This window comes from Chlorocebus sabaeus, chromosome X (assembly GCF_047675955.1).
Source record: "Chlorocebus sabaeus isolate Y175 chromosome X, mChlSab1.0.hap1, whole genome shotgun sequence".
NCBI classification, from domain to species: Eukaryota; Metazoa; Chordata; class Mammalia; order Primates; family Cercopithecidae; genus Chlorocebus; species Chlorocebus sabaeus.
Genome location: NC_132933.1, coordinates 27,417,853 through 27,423,852, shown reverse-complemented (window position 1 = coordinate 27,423,852; position 6,000 = coordinate 27,417,853).

Below are 6,000 nucleotides of genomic sequence, written 5' to 3'. Positions count from 1 at the left end.
GTGCCATGGTGGTTTGCTGCACTTACCACCTCATCACCTAAGTATTAAGCCCAACATTCATTAGCTATTTTCTCCCACGTTCTCCTGCCCTCTGACCCCCTTGACAGGCCTCAGTGTGTGTTGTTCCCCTCCTTGTGTCCATGTGTTCTCATTCAGCTCCCACTTATGAGCGAGAACATGCAGTATTTGGTTTTCTGTTCCTGCATTACTTTGCTGAGGATAATGGCTTCCAGATGCATTCATGTCCCTACAAAGGACATGATCTCTTTCCTTTATATGCAATCCCAGTCTTGCATCCTGGGGATGAAGCTGACTTGATCATGGCATAGTATTTCATGGTGTATATGTACCATATTTTCTTTATCAAGTCTATCATTGATGGGCATTTGGGTTGATTCCACGTCTTTGCTATTGTGAATAGTGCTGCAGTGAACATGCACGTGCATGTATCTTTATAATAGAATGAGTAATATACCTTTGGGTACATATCCAGTAATGGAATTGCTGGGTTAAGTGGTATTCCTGGTTCTAGGTCTTTGAGGAATCACCACACTGTCTTCCATGATGGTTGAACTAATTTACATTCCCATCAACAGTGTAAAAGCGTTCCTATGTCTCTGCAGTCTCACCAGCATCTGTTGTTTCTTGACTTTTTAATACTCGCCATTCTGACAGACATAAGGTGGTATTTCATTGTGGTTTTGATTTTCATTTATCTAATGAGCAGTGATGTTGAGTTTTTTTCTTCATATGTTTGTTGGCTGCATAACAGTCTTTTTTTGAGAAGTGTCTGTTTCTGTTCTTTGCCCACTTTTTAATGGGATTGTTTTTAACTTGTAAATTTGTTTAAGTTCCTTATAAAATCTGGATATTAGACTTTGGTCAGATGGATAGATTGCAAAAATTGTCTCCCATTTTGTGGGTTGTCTGTTCACTCCAATGATAGCTTCTTTTGCTGTGAAGAAGCTCTTTAGCTTAATTGGATCCCATTTGTTAGTTTTTGCTTTTGTTGCAATTGCTTTTGAAATTTTTGTCATGAAATTTTTTCCCATGCCTATATCCTAAATGGTACTGCCTATGTGTTTTTCTAGGGCTTTCACAGTTTAGCGTTTTACATTTAAGTCTTTAATCCATCTTGGTTTTTGTGTAAGGCTTAAGGGAGGGGTCCAGTTTTAATTTTCTGCATATGGTTAGCCAGTTCTATAGTTTGAAGTCAGATAGCATGATGCCTCCAGGTTTGTTCTGTTTGCTTTGGATTGTCATGGCTATGCAAGCTCTTTTTTGGTTCCATATGAATTTTAAAATAGTATTTTCTAATTCTGTGAAGAATATCAATGGTAGTTTAATGGGAATACCATTGAATCTACAAATTACTTTGGGCAGTATGGCCATTTTCACCGTATTGATTATTTCTATCCATGAGCATGGAATGTTTTTCCATTTGTTTGTGTTTCCTCTGATTTCCTTGAGCAGTGGTTTGTAGTTCTTCTGGAAGAAGTTCTTCACTTCCCTTGTTAGCTGTATACTTAGGTATTTTATCCCCTTTGTAGCAATTGTGAATGGGAGTTCATTCATGATTTGGCTCTCTGCTTGTCTGTTGTTGGAGTATAGGAATGATTATGATTTTTGCACATTTATTTTGTATCCTGAAACTTTGCTGAAGTTGCTTATCAGTTAAGAAGCTTTTGGGCTGAGATGATGATTTTTTCTAGATATTGGATCATGTCATCTGCAAACAGAGACAATTTAACTTTCTTTTTCTGTTTGAATACCCTTTATTTCTTTCTCTTGCCTGATTGCCCTGGCCAGATCTTCCAATACTATGTTGAATAGGAGTGGTGGGAGAGGGCATTCCTGTCTCATGCTGGCTTTCAAGGGGAATGTATCCAGCTTTTTCCCATTAAGTAAGATACTGGCTGCAGGTTTGTCATAAATGGTTCTTATTATACTGAAGTATGTTCCTTCAAAACCTAGTTTATTGAGAATTTTTAATATGAAGGGATGTTGAATTTTATTAAATGTCTTTTCTGCATATATTGAGATAATGTGGCTTTTGACTTTAGTTCTGTTTATGTGATTAATTATGTTTATTGATTTGTGTATGTTGAACCAGCCTTGCACCCTGGGAATGCAGCTGACTTCACGATGGTGGATAAGCTTTTGATGTACTGCTGGATTCAGTCTGCCAATATCTTGTTAAGGATTTTTACATCAATGTTCATCAGAAATATTGGCCTGAAGTTTTCCTTTTCTGTTATATCTCTTCCAAGTTTTTGTATCAGGATTATCCTGGCCTCATAATGAGGTAGGGAGGAGTCACTTCTTTTCTTGTTTGGAATAGTTTAAGAAGAAATAGTAGCAGCTCCTATTTGTACCTCTGGTAGAATTCAGCTGTAAATTTGTTTGGTCCTGTGTTGTTTGTTTTGTTGTTTGGTAGGCTATTTATTATTGCCTCAATTTTAGAGCTCATTATTGGTCTCTTCAGGGATTCACATTCTTCCTGGTTCAGTCTTGGGAGGGTATATGTGTCCAGGTATTTATTAATTTCTTCTAGATTTTCTAGTTTTTGTGCATTGAAGTGTTTATAGTGTTCTCTGATGGTTGTTTGTATTCCTGTGGGGTCAGTGGTGATAAACACTTTATCATTTTTTATTGTGTCTAATTTCTTCTTCTTTTTTTCATTATTTACTAGTCTAACTAGCAGTGTGTCTATTTTATTATTTTCTTTCTCATAAAATCAGCTCCTGGATTTGTTGGTTTTTTGAAGGATTTTTCATGTTTTTATCTCCTTCATTTTCACTCTGATCTTGGTTATTTATTGTCTTATGATAGCTTTGGGGTTTGTTTGCTCTTGGTTCTCTACTTCTTTTAGTTTGGTATCAGGCTCTGGTGTCAGCATGATGCTGGCCTCATAACATGAATTAGGGAGAAGTGATGTTAGGTGTTGATCTGAGATCTTTCTAACTTTTTGCTGTGGTCATTTAGTGCTATAAATGTATCTCTTAACACTGCTTTAGCTGTGTCATACAGATTCTGGTACATTGTCTCTATGCTCTCATTAGTCTTAAGGAACTTATTGATTTCTGCCTTAATTTCATTATTTACCCAGGAGTCATTCAGGAGCAGGTTGTTCAATTTCCATGTAGTTGTGTGATTTTGAGTGAGTTTCTTAGTCTTGAGTTCTAATTTGATTGTATTGTGGTCTGAGAGACTGCTTGTTATTATTTCCGTTCTTTTTCATTTGCTGAGAAGTGTTTTACTTCAAATTATATGATAAATGTTAGAGTAAGTGCCTCGTGGTGCTGAGAAGAATGTATATTCTGTTGTTTATGGGTGGAGAGTTCTGTAGATATAAAATCAGGTCCACTTGCTCCAGAGCTGAGTTCAAGTACTGAATGTCTTTGTTAATTTTCTGTCTTGATGATATGTCTAATATTGACAGTAGAGTGTTAAAGTCTCCAACTATTATTTGTGTAAGAATCTAAGTATTTTTGTAGTTCTCTAATAACTTGTTTTATGAATCTGGATGCTCCTGTATTAGGTGCATGTATATTAAGATTAGTTAGCTTTTCTTGTTGAATTGAACACTTTACCACAATATATTGCCTGTCTTTGTCTTTTTTGATCTTTGTTCATTTAGAGTTTGTTTTGTGAGAAAGTAGGATTGCAACCCCTGCTTCTTTATGCTTTCCATTTGCTTGGTAGATTTTCCTCTATCCCTTTATTTGGAATCTAAGTGTGTCTTTGTATGTAAGAAGGGTCTCATGAAGACAGCACACCAATGGGTCTTGACTCTATTCAGCTTACCATTCTATGTTATTTATTTGGGTCATTCAGCCCATTTACATTTGAGGTTAATATTGCTATATCTTAATTTGACCCATCCTGTCATTATGGTGCTAGCTGGTTACTTTGAAGACTTGTTAATGTAGTTGCTTCATAGTGTTATTGGTCTGTGTACTTCAGTGTGTTTTTCTAGTGGTTGGTAATGGTTTTTCTTTCCATATTTAGTGCTTCCTTCGGCAGCTCTTGCAAGGCAGGCCTGGTGGTGATTATTTCCCTCATCAATAGATTGTCTGAAAAGAATCTTATTTCTCCTTTACTTATGAAGCTTAGTGTGGCCAATATGAAATTCTAGGTTAGAAATTCCTTTCTTTAAGAATGTTGAATATGGGACCCAATCTCTTCTTGCTTGCAGGGTTTTTCGCTGAGAAGCTGTTGTTATTCTGATGAGATTCCCTTTGTAGGTTATCTGGCCTTTTTCTCTAGCTGCCCTTAACATTTTTTCCTTCATTTCAACTTTGGAGAATCTGATAATTAGCTGTATTGAGGTTGATCTTGTCATGGCATAACTAACAGGAATTCTCTGGATTTCCTGAATTTGAATATTGGCCTGTCTTGCTAGTTTGGGGAAGTTCTCCTGGATGATAACCTGAAGTGTGTTTTCCAACTTGACTCCATTCTCCATTCTCTCTTTCAAGTACACCAATCAGTCATACGTTTAGTCTTTTTATATAATTTTATAATTCTCAGAGGTTTTGTGTACTACCTTTCATTCTTTTTTTCTCTATTGTTGTCTGTTTGTCTTATGCCAGCAAGATATTCTTCCAGCTCTGAAATTCTTTCCTCCACTTGGTCTATTCGGCTATTGATACTTCTCATTGCATTGTGAAGCTCTTGTGTTATATTTTTCAGCTCCATTAGGTCATTTATGTTCCTCTCCAAACTGGTTATTTTGGTTAACAGCTCCTGTAATGTTTTATCATGGTTCTTAGCTTCTTTGCATTGGTTTAGAACATACTCCTTTAGCTAAGCAAAGTTTATTATTATGCAACTTCTAAAGCCTACTTTTGCCAGTTCATTTGTCTCAGCCTCAGTCCAGTTCTGTGCTCTTGTTGGAGAGGTGTTGTGATCATTTGGAGAAGAGGCATTCTGGCTTTTTCGGTTTTCAGAGTTTTTGCATTGGTTCTTTCTCATCTTTGTGAGCTTATCCACCTTCAGTCTTTGAGGCGGCTGATCTTTGGATGGGGTCTTTGTGGGGTCTCTTTTTGTTGATGTTGTTGTTGCTTTCTGTTTGTTTTTCTTTTAACAGCCAGGCCCCTCTTCCATAGGGATTCTGCAGTTTTATGGGAGTCTGCTGGAGACCCTATTCACCTGGGTCCCTCCTCCTTCCTCTGGGAGCTCCATCCCAGAGGGGCAGTGACTTAATGCCAATGGAAGCACTGCTATATAAAGTGTCTCGTGACACCAGTTGGGGGTCTCACCTAATCGGGAGGCACGAGATCACAGACTCACTAACATGGCACTCTGGCTGCCCCTTGGTGGAGTGGTGCACTGTGCTAGGGGGAATCCACCTCCTCCTGACTGCCCGGCCTCTTCAGAGCCAGCAGGCAGCAAAGACTAAGTCCACTGAACCACAGAGACCATGGACACTTACCCCCAGGGGCTCCGTCCCAGGTAGATCAGAGTTCTGTCCATAAACCCAAGGATGGAGTTGCTGAAATTCCCGCAGGGAGGCCCTACCTGGTGAGAAGGAATGGATCCGGGTCCCCACTAAATAAGCAGTCTGGCTATGATCTGCTACAGCCACTGTGCTGCTCTGTGGGGAATTCCTCCTAGTTCAGATCGCCCAATCTCCCTGGCACCAGCGGGGGAAAAAGACCAACTGGAGCTTCAGTGATGACAGCTGCCTCTCCCCCGAGAAACTCCACAGTCTTAGTCGCCAGCCTACTGCTGCTGGTTGCAACCCAAGTGGCCACCGAGCAGCTGCACAACTCTGAGCTTGGAACCCAAGGCCCTGGCGGCATGGGCTCACTAGGGTACCTCCTGATCTGCAGGTTGCAGATATCCGTAGGCAAAGCATGATTTCCTGGGTGGGATAACACACTCACTCACCACCTCCCTTGGCCGGGGGTGGGAGCTCTGCTTGCCCCATGTGGCTCCTGGGTGTGCTATCACTCCATCCTGCTTTTCCTCACTCTCCATGGGTTGCTCCAACTG